The 19,203-nt window shown below is 42.5% G+C and overlaps 1 long non-coding RNA gene across 2 annotated transcripts in view; it reads left to right on the top strand.

Moving 5' to 3' along the window:
• The window catches only part of E230016K23Rik (RIKEN cDNA E230016K23 gene), a 41,633-nt gene extending 24,461 nt beyond the window's left edge, over nt 1–17,172 (top strand). The window contains exons 3-9 of one of the 2 annotated variants that reach the window (NR_036452.1): nt 3,413–3,624; nt 4,311–4,381; nt 4,602–4,701; nt 14,319–14,455; nt 14,835–15,006; nt 15,119–15,284; nt 16,017–17,172. This is a non-coding gene — a long non-coding RNA (RIKEN cDNA E230016K23 gene). The remainder of the gene's footprint in view (nt 1–3,412; nt 3,625–4,310; nt 4,382–4,601; nt 4,702–14,318; nt 14,456–14,834; nt 15,007–15,118; nt 15,285–16,016) is intronic. The other variant, NR_036453.1, reaches the window with a different exon arrangement.
• Nucleotides 17,173–19,203: the final 2,031 nt, after the last annotated feature.

A 19,203-nucleotide genomic window follows, 5' to 3' on the forward strand; every position in this document is an offset into this window, starting at 1 on the left:
AGGTGGAATCAACTCGGGTGCCAGGGCTCCTTGGATGAATCAGGAATTATATAGATGCCTAAGATGCCTGTGAAGGGTGGAGTAGGCTGTGAGCCAAGTCAGATCCTCTGAGATGACATAGCAAAGACTCTTCCTATTTGGCATTCATAATCTGTATTAAATAGTGACACTACTGCCTAAACAATTCTTTTAGCTGTGAAGTAAAAAATCCTGGTGAGGAAAGTTCTCTTGAGCTCAGATTGTTGTCCCAAGCTAAGACAAAGTCTCCTTCTCTCTTGGGCCATCATCACACTCTATGGCAAAGGAGCCACATGCATGCAGGCTTTATGCGGTGGACACATATGAAGGTCTTGGTTTTAGAACCCTTCCTTACCAACAGGTGAAGAGTCCCACAGACCAAAGAATTAGTCCTTTGTTCTTTCTAAATGCCTGTATTTTTATCATACCTGGCCAATGCCATGACTGGGTGTATTACTAATAAGAATAGAGCATTGACATCTATTTATAGATAGGACCATTGGCCATGGGGCGCCCGGGCTCACTATTGAAGTTGATCCTCCTGTTTCTTTTCTGTGTGAGTGAAGTGCTGCTTGGTTCAGTTCCACCATAAGCAATGTCTTGCTTGGCAGTCCCTCAGTGGGCAGACATCATGAGACTGCAGTTTCAGCCCTGTCCCAGCAGTGCTTTAGGGAACTCCTTCTATCACAAACATACTGCCAAAGGTTATAACAAAGTATCAGGGGAAAGTAACTTAAAGGGAGGGGAGGGGCTCACAGCTTCATAGTCATTAGCCCATGGTGGCTTCATTCCTGTGAGTCTGTGGTGAGGCAGACAATCACGGCAGCTAAAGCATGCCCCAGACAAGGTTGCTCAGCTCATGGTGGAATGGTCTCACATCTCTCTATGAACAAACTATGCTTTTCAAAGACGTGCCCCCAGGACTCCTCCCAGTTAAGCCCCATCCTCCTAATCGCTCATTAATCTATGAACTCTTTAATGACTGATAAGGCTAGTTCCCTCATGACCCAAAGATTTTAATAGCATGAGTAGCTGGAGACCAGGCTTTCAACACACGAGCGTTGGGGGGAACTTCTTCTATCCCACTGCTGCCCAGGCATAACAAATGTGTCAGGAAGCACAAAGGACTCAACACTCAGGTCAGTCACAGCATGGCTCAGTGTTCACACATATACTCCTGGGATGAAAAGGGAGCTACTTTCCCACATTTCCTGCACCAGAACCATCAGAAGAAACGCCCGATGGGTGGCAGGAGGGTTTCTGGGTGTTGATGATACATTGCTACATTTTGGGCTGTAGGGAGGAGCTGAAAACTTGGCATGGGAAGGTTGCCTAAGAAGCTGCCAGAGTCTCCAAAAAGCAGGTGTGCAATCTATCCTTGCATGTCGGAGGCTTGCCCCCTCCCAACCCCCACCCCCCACCCCCCAGCATGCTCTCTGTTCATTCCTCTTCTTTCTGTCTTCCAATCTCTGCAGCAAAACTCATAAATCAGGATGCACACACCGTAGTTTTGATATTAAGCAATCCTTTTTGTTTTAAAATCATGGGTTAGTTTCATTGAACATGGGAGCCTCCTTTTGGATTCTTGCCCTGGATCCTGTAGAGATGGGAACAGGCCTGGACCTATGAAGACTGGAGATCTGGTAAGGAGAAGCCTTGGGCCACACCACTTCCCATTTGTCCTTACTGCAAAACCCAGCGAGTGGAAATGGCCTGACTATGGCATAAGAAACACTTTCTTAAGTAGGAAGAAGAGTCATGGAGCTAACCAAGCCATCTTTCTGTTTTTCTAGCCACCCTGCCTACCACTTTGTACACTCTGTAAGTCTGGGCTCAGGCTTTCCTTAGAGAGAAGCAAAAGAAATCCAAACAGATTCTGACAAAGGCCCAGAGGAGGAGAACTAGCAACTGAATCCACAGAATTTTGAGAACAGTAGATGTTCATTGCTCTTAAGCCACCAGACTTCAGGGTAATTTATTCTGCAGCCACAGGGAACTGATTTTCATCTTTTGTAGCCATGGAAGATGAATTCGTCTTATTTGTTAGGTTGGCAAAAGGGAGTTTCTCAGTCAAGAAGTTGCTTCCTGCTTTAAGTTAAGCTAGAACTTGCTACAGGTGGACCACATAAATGCTAGTAAAGATGCTTTATTTGAGTTCAGGTGGACATGAAGAGAAAGGAGGAAGTCTCTGCTTCCAGAACTGGGTAGCCTTTGTGACCAAATGACCTCTGTAGTGTGTGTATATAGTGTGTGCTGTGTATGTCTGGTGTGTGTGTGTGTGTGTGGTATGTGGGGCGTGTGTGTGTGTAAACCTCCATTTATAAATGTTTAGGAGGCAATTAATGCTTAACATGATCACAGCTCTTTAGGAGCTGTTTGGTGAAATGCTGGACATGTGTTTATTTCTTCTTATACCCTCTTTACCCTGGAGAGACGTGGTTCCCTTTCCTGAGAAGAACTCTGCCTATGCAGTAATTGTTTCCCAGAGGCCTGTAGCCAGTCACAGTGCTGCTTCTTTGCTGTGTCCCTGACCCACTTTCTGAGCTGGATGGTGGCAGATGCTTTGGGGGCAATTGTTCTGATTGTCACAAATACAGAACTGCATTGCCTCAGACAGTGACATTTGGTGCCAGCAACTGTGTCTTGGTCAACCTACAGATGCACCAACGAAGCTGACCTAGAGTTCTGTGGAATGCTTGTCTTGAACTCTCCACTCCCACGCAATCCCTGTTGTCCTCAGAGTATGAACCCATAAATTATTTCCCCCCTGAGTGCATTTTGACATGTGATATTAAAAGTCAAGGAGCCCCCATTTCCCACTCCCGAACTCTTCCCTGATCCCTGCTCAGGGCTCTGACTCTTCTGTTAGTTCTGAGGCTCTGATATTGAGTCTATGCTGAGGCCTGGAGTCCCATGACCATCTTGGGTTCTACTTAGAGAGTTGGAAGGCAGAGCAAAGCTCAGAAAGAACAGAATTCAGGAACAAGAGTAAGAGCAGAGAGAAAGGTGTAGGGTAAATTTTAGGGCAAGGCAATCCCCAAGGTCCAACAGAGGTGAGGGGTAGAGACGGGAGACTCAGTTTCCCCTCCTGCTGCATCTTAAACTCGGGTTTCAGCTGTGATGTCGTCACAGGGATTTGAGTTGCACACTGGTGCACATGATCTGTGCAGAGACACGGGTCCTGCTTTGTTTCACATCGTTGTTAACCATTGTCTTGAAATTCTTATAATAATTTTGAAAAGGGGCTCCATGCTTTCATTTTTCACAGGTCCTGCTTCCAATCAATGTGTAGTCATGAAAACTGACACCACGGAAGAAGCCACTGTAGGCATACATTTTTTTGCAGCCTACTTTAATAAACATTTATGCTTTCCTCTTGCCCACCACCCACCAGAGGTAGTGGAAGAGAAAAGTTATTAGGATGTGGGGGAAGTGGACCTGTTCAGCGATAGTTCTTTGGGGGTGAACTCTTCTTTATCAGCAGTTCAGTCCTGCAGCAAACGCCAAATACGATTCAGCAGCTGCAGTCCCATCCTGAAGAATCCGCAAGGCTCACCAACCTGCCCGTGGCCGCTGAAGCGGGGGAACCTCATGAACTGTTCTTCGGTGAGTTTTTCTCAATGGTGATCCACAAGAGGACTTCAACAATACTATGGAAGGTGAAACAATATACGCGTGGCATTAGCGAAGAATAGTGAGGTGGGGCAAAGCAAACCAATGCTCCAGTTCCCACTGTCTATGGAGTCATATTTATAATCCTTTATAACAAGTCCTTTCAAGTGTAGCTGTCTTAGTCAGGGTTTCTATTCCTGCACAAACATCATGACCAAGAAGCAAGTTGGGGAGGAAAGGGATTATTCAGCTTACACTTCCATACTGCTGTTCATCACCAAAGGAAGTCAGGACTGGAACTCAAGCAGGTCAGGAAGCAGGAGCTGATGCAGAGGCCATGGAGGGATGTTACTTACTGGCTTGCCTCACCTGGCTTGCTCAGCCTGCTCTTATAGAACCAAGACTACCAGCCCAGAGATGGTCCCACCCACAAGGGGCCTTTCCCCCTTGATCACTAATTGAGAAAATGCCTTACAGTTGGATCTCATGGAGGCATTTCCTCAACTGAAGCTCCTTTCTCTGTGATAACTCCAGCTGTGTCAAGTTGACACAAAACTAGCCAGTACAGTAGCCTTTCAACTGTGTCTGTTTTATTAGCAAGACATCCTTTCACCTGTGTGCCCCAGCAAAACATCATTTGATGTAACCGACTTTCCAAAGAAACTATGTTTCCATTTCAGGCAGCGGTGTGTTGGCCCCTTCGCATGATGAAACTGAGGAGCCAGGGAATTAGGAGCTGAACTCCACTGAGGTACCCATGTTCTTTACAGAGTCCTGGTTCTGTACTGCTTGGGCTGAGTCTCTTTTGAGGGGGCCTGTTTCCTACTCTTCAGGACCCAGACACACCCAACTCAGAATCCTCCTCTCTCTTTCTGTCTCCCTCCCTCCCACTAGTTCCAGTTCCTCTCTTCTCTGTACAGGCTTCACCCAAGCTAAAAGCCACCCTGCCTATCACTTTGTACACTTGACAGGTGTTCAGAAGTCTGTGCACGCCGCCTCCCTGGAAAGCACCCAGCACTCCCTGCTGTTCCCAGATCCTGTTGTCTCCTTATCAATCCCTGAGGCCAGCAGGTAAAGACAAATTTGCCTCTCTCTAAAAGCCTGTCATTGTCCTGATATCATATCTTGTTCTTGATACAGCAGCAATTGGTTTAAATAATACTTGCCATTTATTAAGTCCTCATTCTGGGTAGGTCAGAACCAGTGTGTGGTGTAAATTAATGGTGTTGGATTCCCCCCCTCCCCCCAAATCGTAAAAAACAAAACAAAACCAATTTGGTACTCAAGATAAGCAATAGTATACTGCAAAATAATTAAATGTAAAAAATTTAAATACCAATATCATTGCTACACATTCATGATGAGCAAAATATTTAAATAAATTTATATTTTATTATTTAAATAATGAACTTTTTATTATTTAAGCAATGAAAAATAAATAATTTAAATAATGGAAAAAACTTTTAAATAAAGGTGAATTACTAGCAGTGCCATGCTAAGCCATGCAAGAACTTGAGACAAAAGAAAAGACCAATGAGATCATTCTGTTAGAATACTCATCCATCCATCCATCCATCCATTCATCCATCCATCCATCCATCCATCCACCATCCATTAATCCATCCATCCACCCATTAATCCATCCATCATTCATCCAACTATCTCTTTATCCTCCATGCATCCATTCTTCCAACCACCATCCATCCATCCATCCATCCAAGCACCCATCCATCCATCCATTCATCCAAGCACCCATCCATCCTCTATATAATTTACTGAAGACTTGCTTACATGTGCTAGTCATCCTGTTTAGGACCATGTATACTATTTGAGTCTTAAAAAAGTGTTCCTTTTTCTCATCGAAACAAATGTGAAATGATTTGTGTAAACAAATATGTGCTTACATAAAGAACAGCACCTAGTAAGAAACTTACAAAATAGATGTTAGATAAGTTGAAAAACAAGGAAAAGGGAAATACAAGGAAGAGAATTCATATGTGCCAAGGTCCTGAGTCAAGAAATTACAGCATACGGTGAGGACTGGTCAGTGTGAACTTGAGGGCACTTAGATCCCAGCCACGGGATCTGCCTTGGGTTTTATCCATGAGTAACAGCAAAAGTAGTCCTCAGAAAAACCAGAGACATCGTGGGAGACCCAAACTCCAACAGCTCTATAATTTATTCTCAAGTTCCTCCTTGCTTAAGGAGTCAGCCACACATTTGCATACGAGATCTATGTGCATCTTGGGTTAACTGGCTCTCTTCCTAGCATCATGAGATGGTTGCAATAAGTATAAAGATGGGCTGAGAGGTGGCCTTCTCTAGGGCTGACCCTGGACATGTGCTGGTCAGAGGGTGTCTGCTCTGAGGGTCTCAGGGTCTTTTCTCTAAGGCAAAGCCAGGCCAGCGTCAGGTCTTAGCATCATCTCTATCAACTTTCTACCAATCTTCTCTTTCCTGTTTTTTTCTGTTGCCTGCAAAATTTGTGACATGCTTCTTGGATTTGGGCCTCTGGAAGTCAAAAGAGGAGCAGAGCAGAGTCCCTGGTTCATCCAACCCGTCCTTGCTCTGGCATTTGTCTTCCCTGACCCTTTGGCATCAGTACCCTTCCAATTTAAGAGAAATAAACTGCTACTGTTAAAGAGATGTGACTAGATTATTGCTTCTGCTTTTCCTAAGGCCACAGACAGAAGCACCCAATGGTTTGGAGGCTGAATTTTTATGACCTGTACTTTTCCCTTGGCAGCTGGGCAGGATTTAGGGGAGGAGGTCCCTGCTATAGAATATCTGTAGTCCCTGGGAAGGAACATTGTACAGGACTGGGGCTAGTTAAATTTTATCTGGGGTTGGGATTTACAAGATGTCATATTAGGTAACAAGAGACAGGTGTCAAGTGAGCAGCATTCTCCATTCCCTGACACTCCTGTACTTATCAATTAGTTGGTCCTGTGCAAAGAGTGTAGTTAGTGGTCTCTTGGCCATTTTCATTGCCACCATGTTACTGCCATCTTCCTTTACTTTGACCACAGCAATGGTGTTCTCGCTACTTTCATTCTTACCCTTCACAAATCCATGCTCCATCCTGAAGATCTTTTAGGAGTGGAGAAAGATCAGAAATGATCTGAGTTCTTCATCAAACTCACTCCAGTTGGCCAACAGCCCTTGTCTGACACCACTGGACTTTCCAGTCTCATTGGCCTTCTTGTCATTTGAGGAGCACCCCAGGATCCTGTAAACCCCGGGACTTTCACCTTTACTGGGTTCCCTGCCTGGCTTTACCTTTCAGGCTTCAGGAAAGCTGTGGCCTTTTTTATAGAGGCTTTCTCTGCCCTTTCCCATGAGGCTGCGTGCTCTGGCTATTTAAGGTTCTTCAAGGTCCCAGCTGCCATCTGTGGTCATCTTGATTATCTACACACTTGAGAGCTGGTCCCCTCTTTTTCCAGGATGAGGGAAAGGTGATAACTGTACCTGTGTAGGTACAATACTGGAGACACCTGAATTAGGGCCAAGTAAATATGGACAGACGTATCCCAGGAGGCTGAGGCGGATGGAGGTGGATGGTGGGTTTTTAAAGAAGGACAGTGTTTGAAAGATACCCTGAAATGCACACACAGGGCGTTAAACTGGCCACCGTGGAGAAGACAGGTACCCCGAGAAGCAAATACACAGAAGTAAGAGTCCAGGGTTTGGGTTCAGACTTCTGCAAAGAGCAGAATGATGAGCATCTAGCATGCTGTATATAATTTCATGGCCACCCCAAATCCACTACGTGGGTCACTTCATAAGTCCTTTGCCGCCCCTGGCTTCAGGCTCCAGTGCTCCCTGCGTCAGTCTGAATTGTTGGGAGTCCAGTGGCCTGGTTGGATCCAACATGGCTTTTTCATGGCTCTTCTCTGCTTCTCCAATGTTCAGATAAGACATCTATAGATTAATGTTACGGCCAAAAACTCCAGTCAAAGCTTGGAAGGCAGAGTGTTGGAGCAAAGCTTCAGAGCCAAGCAGAAGTCAGCACACTAGGGGCTGTTGAGGAAAAGTGAGGATTCATCCATCCCAGGAAGTTTGGCTTCCAAACAGTGTGACCCCGTTTCACTGGCTCCAGGCTCCTCTTACCCCATGAGCTTGACATCATGGCTCATCCTGTTAACTCTGCTAGGAAGACTGCTTCAATCCCAAAACTGGTGGCAAGAAGTTTGCTGGTCTCTAGACTGTGGGATGAGGGCTCAAAGGTGACCTGGTGAGGCACATGAAAGCTGTGACCCCAGGGTATCTCTGCCCTCCTTTTGGAGAGGGGGAGGGGTGCCTGAAGATGAACAAAGCCAAAAAAAGATCCCAAAATGTTTCAGTAAGTAAAACAAATCATCCACCAATTGTAGTGAACTGTGACTTGATGGAGGGCAGCCTTGAGCCATGCTGCATGGATTTGACAAACAATGATGTATCAGCTAACTGGCATCCCCTGGAATCTTCTAAGAGGTATAGCAGCAATTGCTAATGTCTTTTTTTTTTTAATAGCTGGGAGGAAGCAGGCAGAGGGAGGCTAAACCATTCCCCAAGGGACTCAGACATGCTATCCTGTTCCCCCAAAATGGCTGGGGTGACTTACTCTCATATTACAAATGATTCTCAACCAAAAACCAACCAAACAAATAAAAACCCAAGCCAAGGTGCTGGAGAGATGGTTCAGCGGTTAAGACTGCTCTTCCGAAGGTCCTGAGTTCAAATCCCAGCAACCACATGGTGGCTCACAACCATCCGTAATGAGATCTGATGCCCTCTTCTGGTGTGTCTGAAGACAGCTACCGTGTACTTACATATAATAATAAATAAATCTTAAAAAAAAAAAAAACTCAAGCCAACACAACAGCAAAGACAGAATTGACTTGCAGCCTCCAGAATCTGCCCTTTCTCTCTGTGGAAGCTTCTTCTTCCTCCACTTAATGTTTACCCAAACACAGCATCCTTCTTAGGGGACAGTCAAGCTTTGTAAGTCGTGTAGGAGTTAAGGATGGATTACATGAAAGTATTTTTGCCCTGGCTTATAGATTCTTTTGAAATGAAGGCACTTAGAGGAGTCACAGGTGAACGGGATTACTCTCTGGCCTTCACTCTGCTTCCTGAAAGCAGGCAAATTTCCATGCGAAAAATTCTCCTCTGTGCAAACCTTGTTATCTTAATCTTTATCTTCAGAGTCACTTTTCTGTTCCAAGCCACCTACCTATTCCAACCCTTTACTTTCTTAGTTTGTGACTCCTATCCTTTGCCTGGTTCAGCCTGTAAGTTATTGATGATAAAATGGTCTCCTCGGATCTTCATTTCCTCACGAGGCCCTGCATCACTAACACATGCACTGAATAGACATGTCCACTCTTCTCCCAGTAGTCAACTCACACTCATTGCATTCGGAGCCCAGCTGGGACCCTAAAAAGGTAGAGTTTTGATTTTCTCTGCACTGGTTAAACATTATCTGCATAGTGTTGTTTAATGCTCCCTCAAACTCTAGTAGACTTGATGAGGAACATACAGTCATGAGGGTTGAGGAACTTGGTGATGGTCTGGTTCTGTGGGAGTTGAAGATGATGTGTCAATTCTGAGGCCCCAAAGTTAACTCCCTGGCTTAACATCACTGATTCATTTGGCTATAAAGGTTATTAAACCTTTCCAAATGAGTTTCCACACTTATTGATTGGTTCTCTCTCTCTTCCTCCCTTTTCTCTTCTGGTAGGGCAACTGTGATGATTAGAAATAATAAATATTTATTATATATCATATACCATCCATTATATATTACATATTACACATTAAATTATATATTATATATTACATATTCTATATATCAATATAATACATTATATATTCTATATACTATACTATATATCATTCTATATACTGTTATGTATTAAGTATCATGTATCATATATCATATAATAATTTATTACACATTATACATTACATATTATATAATCACTAAGTGTAATATAATCACGAAAATTCTAATACTCAGCATTGTGAACATCTCTTAAGTGCTTATGTCAGGGGTGCTCTTGTGGGAAAAATTTGGATTTTTCACTTGGACCTGCAGCTATCTGATAGCTAATTAAAAGCAGGATAAATCTTGGAATTTTTGTCCCATTTCGCATTTGGCTCTACTGTCCTAGAACCTTAGATTAGATTCCCATTCAACTTTGCATGCTGATGTGTTAATTGAATTATTATTAATTATGTAATATATAAAATTATATAATATAATTCTATTTATAAATGAATAATTTAGCCATAAACTAAGGAGTATCTGTCTACACACAAGTGATATAAGGTTGTTTATCTCCGAACTGACCTATTCTTTCTCAATCTGCCTCAAGACTGAAGAGGTTAAGATAAGTGTGACTAAAGTATTTCACTGTTAGTGTTTATAACATCCTGCACTGGATCCCTGGAAAGAAGACTGTGCCTGAAACTACAAGTCATGGTGGATTCCAGGAACAGTGGGCTCAGACACAGCAGCACATGATAAGATTGTTCTCCTACCCAGTTGCTGTGGGGCAACAGTCTCATGATAGTAACAGAGGAATGGTCATCTCAGGGCACAGAGCAGCCTCCTGGAATGCTGAGGCACAAGAGTGACACTCCCTGAACCACCACTGTTTGCCTAAGACTGCTGACTTAGACACAGAGCTCACCCTTTGCTCCAGTTCTTCCTCTTTTTAAGCCTTAAGTTCATGTCAGCACCTGAAGATGTCCAGGATGCCTGACATCTGATTCATATGATGCGTGCCATACTGATTCATACTTCCCACCACTAATTTTCCTTTTGATTTATAGATGCAGTTATTTATAAATATCATAGTGCATATAGTCACTCACTGAACGACCTTATATTATTTTCAGTTTGGGGCAATGGTTAGTGAAGCTTCTATGCATATTTATATGCAGAATTTAAAAAATAATAAATAATAGCTTCGATAGCTATTTTCTTATATACAGAACTAGATCTAAAACCTACAGAAAAAGAGCTGGTCAAAATACTAGAAAAATCTAGCTCTCGTCTTTGCTAACAATAAAATAAAACATCAAGTGAGAAGTCTTTAAGAAGAGTATACAAGTTGTTGCTTGGATATTAAACTTTAAGGCAAAATTTAAAAATGAAACCCAAACATAAAACTCATGCTTTCTTTCAAGTCACAATGCAGACTCTAATGTTGAGGTAGTATTCGTTGTCTATTGGTTTATTGATTAGTGAATGGACTAGATGGTTGATTAAAACTGACACATAGTTATTGAGGACAAAACAAGAAAATTAGAATCTAGTGGTGGATGAAATGGATAAACATTCTCATGACAGTTAGAAGGTTAAGATGTGGTTATACAAGACTCTCAGATAACAATCTAGGATGGGTGGCTGGGAGGAAAAGTCCAGGATGCATCGCAAGAGAATAACAGAAAACCCTAATATGGATTTCTAGGGGGAGGAAAGGTCTTTTTCTCTGTTTCTCTGTCTCTCTCTCTCCTGCTCTAGCTCTGTCTCTCTCTGTCTCTGTTTCTGTCTCTTTTTGTCTCTGTCTCCATCTCTCTCTGTTTCTCTGCTCTTTCTCTGTCTCTTTGTCTCTGTCTCTCTGTCTCTGTCTGTCTGTCTCCTAAGAACTGCCTTTTAAGCTAAGAGCTACAGAGTGGAAATAAGTTAGGGAAAGAGTAGGGGAGAGCCCTCCAAAAGGAGAGTTGGGAAAAACTGTGAAAGACTTTGAAGTGAGCTCCACCTTTCCAACAAAAGATCAATGACTGTCCTTTGATTTCTCTTTGGCTTTTCTTGTCCTATGAAGACTCACACTTTCCATTGTCTTAGAATTCTTTTAGGAACCTGTGAAATGTAAAAACTCACAGCGAGGTAGAAAGGCCAATAAGTTTTGTCTGGAGGAAACAGTTCTGCACCTGTGTGCAAATGTATTTCAGCTTTCCTCATTAATAGAAAAACCGTCTGTTTGGATTCTCCATTGAGTTATTATTATTTTTTTGCATATGAATATCCAAGTGTTCCAGCAACAATTGCCCAAAGGCCTCTCCTCCTTCCCCCACACATCTGGTTGGCTTGAATACTTGGTTAAAATATGCATATGTGCTTTAAAAAGAGAAGAATATGTACTATAAATGTAAGGGTTTCTAGGCTCCTCTTAATTCTGTTCCACTGATTAAAATTTTGGTCTTTATGCCCCTATCACACCATCTTGATTACTGTAGCTTTGTGGTAAGTTGCAAAATCCGGAAGGGTGAGTGTTCTAGCTTTGTTCTTCTTTTCTATGGTACTTCGTTGTTTTTGTTCTTGGTTCCCTCTGTTTCTGTGTGGCTTTTGTTCTGAACCAGCAAGAATAAGGGTCCCAAATGGCACTGAAGGTGTTGAGTGGGAGGGCCAGTGATTGAGAAATAGAGAAAATGAGAAATAAAGAACGTAAAAGCAATAGTTGGGCGGGGGGGGGGGGGGACGGACCAGCAAGTCTTGCATAAGATGATGACTTGGGCTAAGCGAGTTTACTAGGAAGTTCAGCATCTTCTATACCAATTTCTGGGATGCGGGGAGGAGGGCAAGTGTGAAGTCAGACAACATTAGCAAAGATAGCAAAACACACCTCAGAAACAGCTGTCTAAGACTGAAAACCACAACCAGGGTTGGGGGGAAGTCTGGCTCCCAGGAACTGTTCCCTCTGAGGCACTGGCTCCAGTGTCAAACCTGGGCAAGGACCTTTGTCCTCACTGAAAGTCTTGGGTCAGTCTGGCACCCCACAAATTTTATTCTGTCGGTTTCTGAAGAAAAAAATGAAAGCTGGCATTTGATAATTGGGCTGCTTTTGTAGCACAATTAGGAGAACACTACTATTTTAATAAGATTGTCTTCAAGTCCATATATCTACTTAGCTTTTTTTTTTCTTTTTTTTTAAGTTTTCAGTATACAAATTGTGTACTTCACTTTAAAATTAGTTAGGATCAGCATATACAGTAATGGGATTCACTGTAGCATCTTCACACACATGCATCATTATAATCTGTTTAGGCCACTCCCTTCTCTTACTATCCTCCCTGTGTCCATTTCCTCTCCGCTGATTCTCTTCCCTCAAGATGCTCTCACTTCTGCTTTCTGGTCTTGTCTCCATCACCCTCTCTCCCTCTCCCTCCTTCATTTCTTTTCTTCAAGTTTTTCACTTATTTTTTTTCTTTTCAATGTTATTATAAATATAACTCAGTTTCATGTTGGAGTATTCACTGGTGTTATATGGTAACATGGTTTTTGAGGAGTTTGTTGATTGATCTTGAATCCCGTAACCTCGCTGAACCCATTTATTAGTAATGGTAATTTTAGTGGGTCCCTGTGGATTTTCTGTGTATAAAGCTAGGTCTGAAATCCTTCTTTTTTTTTTCATTTTGATACATATATTTTCTTTCTTTTTTTTTAATTAGGTATTTTCCTCGTTTACATTTTCAATGCTATCCCAAAGGTCCCCCATACCCACCCACCCCCACTCCCCTACCCACCCACTCCCCCTTTCTGGCCCTGGCGTTCCCCTGTACTGGGGCATATAAAGTTTGCAAGTCCAATGGGCCTCTCTTTGCAGTGATAGCCGACTAGGCCATCTTTTGATACATATGCAGCTAAAGACAAGAGCTCCCGGGTACTGGTTAGTTCATATTGTTGTTCCACCTATAGGGTTGCAGTTCCCTTTAGCTCCTTGGGTAATTTCTCTAGCTCCTCCATTAGGGGCCGTGTGACCCATCCAATAGCTGACTGTGATCATCCACTTCTGTGTTTGCTAGGCCCCGGCATAGTCTCACAAGAGACAGCTATATCTGGGTCCTTTCAGCGAAATCTTGCTAGTGTATGCAATGGTGTCAGCGTTTGGAAGCTGATTATGGGAGGATCCTTCTTTTAATTAACTGTGCCAGCTTATTGTTTACCTCATAAATAATTTAAAAGCAATCTTGATACTTTTTAGAAAGTCCATACGGGAATCATTATTTTAACTGATAGAAACGATTACTCCTTACTAGGAAACAGCTTATTCAGAGATTCAGACAAGAAAGCTGGTGAATTTGGGAACTAAATTTGGCTTGCTTGGAGGATTGGGAGAATGGGGCAGAGGAGATGGAGATAAAATTAAAGGTCACACTGCACTAGAAAGCAGAGGGCAGACTAAATTATTTGCTTCTGTCTTAAAAGCCATGGCATGTAATGGAAGTGTTTAAATCTAGGGTTAATCTCCAGCCAAAGAACTTGAGAGAGAGGTACTCACGTAGTTGCAAGCTGTGGATGGGTGCAGATGAGAGAGGTGATGCTGGCTGGCCCAGAGACATCAGGGAGAAGCAGATGTGTGACTATGAGGTGTAAGGTGTTTTGGGAAATAAGCAACTTAAGAATTCTCTTGTTGAGAATGAAGGATAGGGGGGTTGACTACTAACTTCTTCAGCTGTTATCAAGCTGAATGAGATCCCTCTGAGAGAAATCTTTAAGATAATTATAACGCCTGAACTATAAAAAAACCATTAAGCATGGTTAAGCATGGCAGTGAGAGACTCCTCTTCTTGCTAATACTAAAAAATAACACGCAGAATGCTTCTACCTAGACATTCTTCATACACACAGGGAAATGGAGACAAGCTGGGTTTTGCATTCTAAAGAGTTGTCAAGCATTAACTCCTTTAATCCACAGAACAAACCGAGGTATGGTATTATAAATGCGGGCTCGAGGTCACTGAGGGTCACAGAGTCCACAGCAAAGGGGAATCAGAAACCACAATGGTCTGCCCTACTCTCACACTGCAAATGCTCATGACTACGTAAGCACAGGTAAGGATGTTATCTTTTCTTAATCTTGTTTTTCATACCTGTGAAATGAGCTAAATAATATCTGCTCTACTGAGTCGTTCTGATGAATAGAGACAGTGTTTAGTAGAGGAGTAATACAAGTGCCTAGGACATTGTTGGTGCCAGAAAAAAAAACCAAACCAAACCAAACAACCATACAGAGCTTTTGATAAATGACAGTTATGATGATGTTCTTTCAAAGTACCCAGGGCTTTTTGAAAGTCTTCTTCTGAGCTGCTTTTGTGATTGGATTAGGTCATTGTGGTCTACTTACAAAGTGTCTCTTGTCTTTTCACTACATGCATGTCTGTTGTTCATCCTGCACTCCTACATCCCTTACATCCCTGTCTTATTTATTTAGCAAGAGTTCAAGGATCGTCCCTACAGAGATCCTCCCTCATCAGCTCATCTGTCTGACCCTCTGTGCCCCTGGACATTATCAGCTGGGAGTGTGGAAGATTCTAGAGAAGGCGCCATCCCTCAGTGGTGTTTCCACAGTTCAATAAACAACTGATTCTTCCACTATTGCCATGGTAGCATCAGCAAAGGGGTTTCTTTTCTTTTTTCAAATTGTATTCTTTCATTGAAAGTAAAATTATTTTCATATAATATGTTCTGATCACAATTTCCCTTATCTCCTCCTAGACCATCTCCACTTCTTAACTCCATGCCTACTTTCTCCCTTAAGAAAACAAATAGGCAAGTAAAAGACAAACAAGGAAGGATAAGCAGCAGAGAAACTAAGAAGGAGCATGAGACACGCACGCACTTCCTTGTCTGGGCGCTGGGACTCTGGCTCGAACCTGTACAGGTATTATGCATGCAGCCACAATTCCTGTGAGGTCATATGTGCGTCTATCCTGTTGGGTCTGGAAAACACTGATTCCTTGCTATCATCTATCTCCTTTGGCTCTTATTCTCTTTCTACTTCCTCCTATAATTCCCTGAACCCCAAAGGGAGGGATTTGATGAAGACATCTTATTTAGCACTGAGTATTCAAAGGTCTTTTACTCTCTGCACATTGTCCAGTTGAAGGCCCCTCCCTTTGTTCCCACCTAGTGCAGGAGGAAGCTTCTCTGATGATGGCTGAGCAAGACACTGATCTAAGGGCATAGCAGAATGTCATTAGATGTCATTTTATTGCTAAGTTCCTTTAGCAGAACAATAGTATTTGATTTTTCCCTAGGTCCATAATCTATCTAGCCTTAGATTCTTGGCCACCCAAACAGTGTTGGGCATGAGGTTCATCTCATGGAGTGGTCCTTAAGTCCAATCAGATAGCAGTTAGTTACACCCATAACATCTATGGCACTATTATACCAGCATGTCATGCAGGCAGGTCACCATGATAGATGAAAGGGTTTGTAGTATGCTTTTCATTTCAAATACTAATGTGAATATGTTTGGAGAGAGTAGACATCCTTGTCTTGTTCCTAATTTTAGTGGAAATGCTTTGAAGTACTCTCTGTTTAAGTTGATGTTGGCTGTGGGTTTGCTGTGAATCAACTTTATTATACTCAGAAATGTCCTTTGTACGCCCAGTTTCTCCAGGACTTTTATCACGAAGAGATGCTGGATTTTATCAAAGACACAAAGGGGAATGGTCCAGATCCACAAGCTTGTCAAAAACAACAGAGGTATAAGGTCATAGAATTCATGTCCACCTTGCAGTCTGCTTCTCACCCACTGCCCTTTGGAAAGCCAATTCCTTCCTCCTGTTCACGTGCTGTTGGTACTCTATGTTCTGCCTGCCTTCCAAGAGTTCATAGAGTTTGTTCACAGAGTGTTTACCCTGTGTTGTCTCAGCTGCTGAGAAATGGTGTCTTCTGCACCAGGGGCCGAAACACCACCTTTGTAGTACTTTTCTTCTCAGCTCTGAGTTTTGTGGAGATCAGACTTCCTTCCTGATCCTCATTTGCCTTTCAACAAGAAGCCTTCACTCATTTATTGATCCACTTACTTTGTACAGACAGTTGTTCATCAGAGCATGTTAGGAACCAGGCCCAAGACCCCGACAGACACTAGAATCTGAGGAACCTCAAGTTTCTTATACAAAATGACACAGTATTTGCATATAATCTATGCATATCCCCTTGGGCACCTTAATTTTTACTTTTTGGCTTTTTTTATTGGGTATTTATTTCATTTACATTTCCAATGCTATCCCAAAAGTCCCCCACACGCTCCCTACCCACTGCCCCCCCTCCCACTTCTTGGCCCTGTCGTTCCCCTGTACTGAGGCATATAAAGTTTGCACGACTAATGGGCCTCTCTTTCCACTGATGGCCGACTAGACCATTTTCTGATTCATATGCAGCTAGAGACACGAGCTCCAGGGGGGTACTGGTTAGTTCATATTGCTGTTCCACCTATAGGATTGTAGATCCCTTTAGCTCCTTGGGTATTTTCTCTAGCTCCTCCATTGGGGGCACTTTTTGGCTTTTTGAATACAGACTTGCAATGTAGCTCAGGCTGGCCTTGAACTCTTCATCCTCTGGCTCAGCTTCCTAAGTACTGGTGTGAATAACCAGTGTGAATCATTATACCTAACCTTCCTCCTGTGTAATAAATAAAGTTTACATTATTTATCATACCTAATACCATGTAAATGGTAGATAAACAATCTTGGTGATATATTGATTAGGGGCTAATGACAAGAAAAAAAGTTTGAACTTGTTAAATAAAGATGCAGTTAAACTCATCTTCAGTCTGAGCTGATTGAATTCTCATACATGGTACTCACAGTTACGCAAAGCCACAGTATTTGCTGACTACATTCTGAGACGATTGGTAATTCAGTCATGAGTAAAAAGCATTGGTATTCTGAGTTAAACAGTAGGCTTTAGGGACTCTCTCCTTAGGACAAAACAAGCATTTGACTGTCATGCATTAATTTAAAAGCAACTAGAGGGAAACCTAGAAAACACTTAAGCAAAAGAGAGTGATAGAAATTATTTTCTCTCTGCATGCTTTCTTTCTGGACGGTATTATAATGCAAAAGTCTTAAAGGCCTGGTTTTGATGTAGTATGAGTGACTTCACTTCACTTTTATATGCAATTTAAAGATTATTTATGACATGTTGTGTGTGTTCCTTGCACATAATTGTGGGCATTTGATCCATGTGCACACATCCAGAGACCCAAGCAAGACCTGGGGTGTCATCTATTGCTTTCAGCCTTGTTGCAACCAAGCAGACTGAACCAAGCTGACCTTTTCAGCCAGGCTGGCTGGTGAGGGACAGCTTTTGCCCTCCAGATCTGCCTGTCTCCAGTCCCCATCTGTGTCCCTGCTCCCAATCTCTGTCATGACTTCCATTCCCCAGTTCTAGGGTTAGAGGCCTGCACACCATGTCCAGCTTTTAAAGTTGGTGCTGGAGATCTGAAATCAAGCTCTAGGGCCACTGAGCCAATTGTTTTATGTGAGCTATCTCCAGCCTTTTCATAGAGTTATTAACGAAGAAGAGGAGGAGAAGGAGGAAGAGGAGAAGGCAGACCATTGCTTATCAGTACTGATACTGTGGTGCCTAATTTTCTAGTGATTTTTAAAAATCTGATATTTATATTGTGTATGCAACTGACATCAGATAGGATGTATTTTTTTCTAATCTGGTTTCTTGTACTTATCATGATTATTTTGAGAAGCATAAATATTTATATCTTAAAATATTTTTTTTTGTTTTGTTAATTAGATATCTTTCAGTACCCTTTTTCTCTTATCTCACAACTTTACAGGACTGTATAAATAGTGTGAGCATCTTAGCACACTCTCCAACTGTTTTCCCAGGCTGTGTTTGCACTTTCATTGTGTAAACTTTCCCTTCTTTAAGCACTATTTATCTCACAACCATTTACTTTTGCTTAGGTGGTTGATGATATGGACTATATTATCTAATAGTAGTAAAAGGCTGGAGTGCTGCTGAGTTGGTGAAATGCTTCCCTAGTATGTAGGAAACCCCAAGTTCAATCATTACCAGCCCACAAAACTGGGAATAGAAGTACAGACCTGTAACTCCTTCACTGGAGGTAAAGGATAGAAGATCAGTGGTTCAAGGTTGTCCTTGGCAATATAAGCAGTTTAAAATATATGGGCCACATGAAGCTGTGTCCCAAAAGAGAAAGAGGAGGAAGAAGAAGAAGAGAAGGAAGAGGAGGAAGAAGAAGAAGAGAAGGAAGAGGAGGAAGAAGAAGAGGAGGAAGAGGAGGAAGAGGAGGAGGAAGAGGAAGAAGAAGGAGGAGGAGGAGGAGGAAGAGGAGGAGGAGGAGGAGAAAGAGAAGGAGAAGGAGAAGGAGAAGGAGAAGGAGAAGGAGAAGGAGAAGGAGAAGGAGAAGGAGAAGGAGAAGGAGAAGGAGAAGAAGAAGAAGAAGAAGAAGAAGAAGAAGAAGAAGAAGAAGAAAGGAGTTAACATATTTTTCCTATATTCCCAAATGTTTATCATTTTCATTTCTCTTCATTACCCTTCCCTATGTCTAGCATTCTGTCTAATATTATTTTCCTGTCTTAAGAACTTCTCAAAAAACACTTTGACATTAGGCTACTGGAGAGATGGCTCAGTGGTTAAGAACACTTGCTTCTTTTCCATTCCTAGCATGGACATGATGGCTCACATCTTCTCCTATTACAGCTCCAGGGGATCTGATGCCTCTGGACTGTGGCTAGGAGGTGCAAACACAGTTCTCACTCACACTCACACACACACACACACACACACACACTGCTGTTTCACTGTGT

The sequence above is a fragment of the Mus musculus genome, chromosome 11 (assembly GCF_000001635.26).
Source record: "Mus musculus strain C57BL/6J chromosome 11, GRCm38.p6 C57BL/6J".
Classification (NCBI taxonomy): Eukaryota; Metazoa; Chordata; class Mammalia; order Rodentia; family Muridae; genus Mus; species Mus musculus.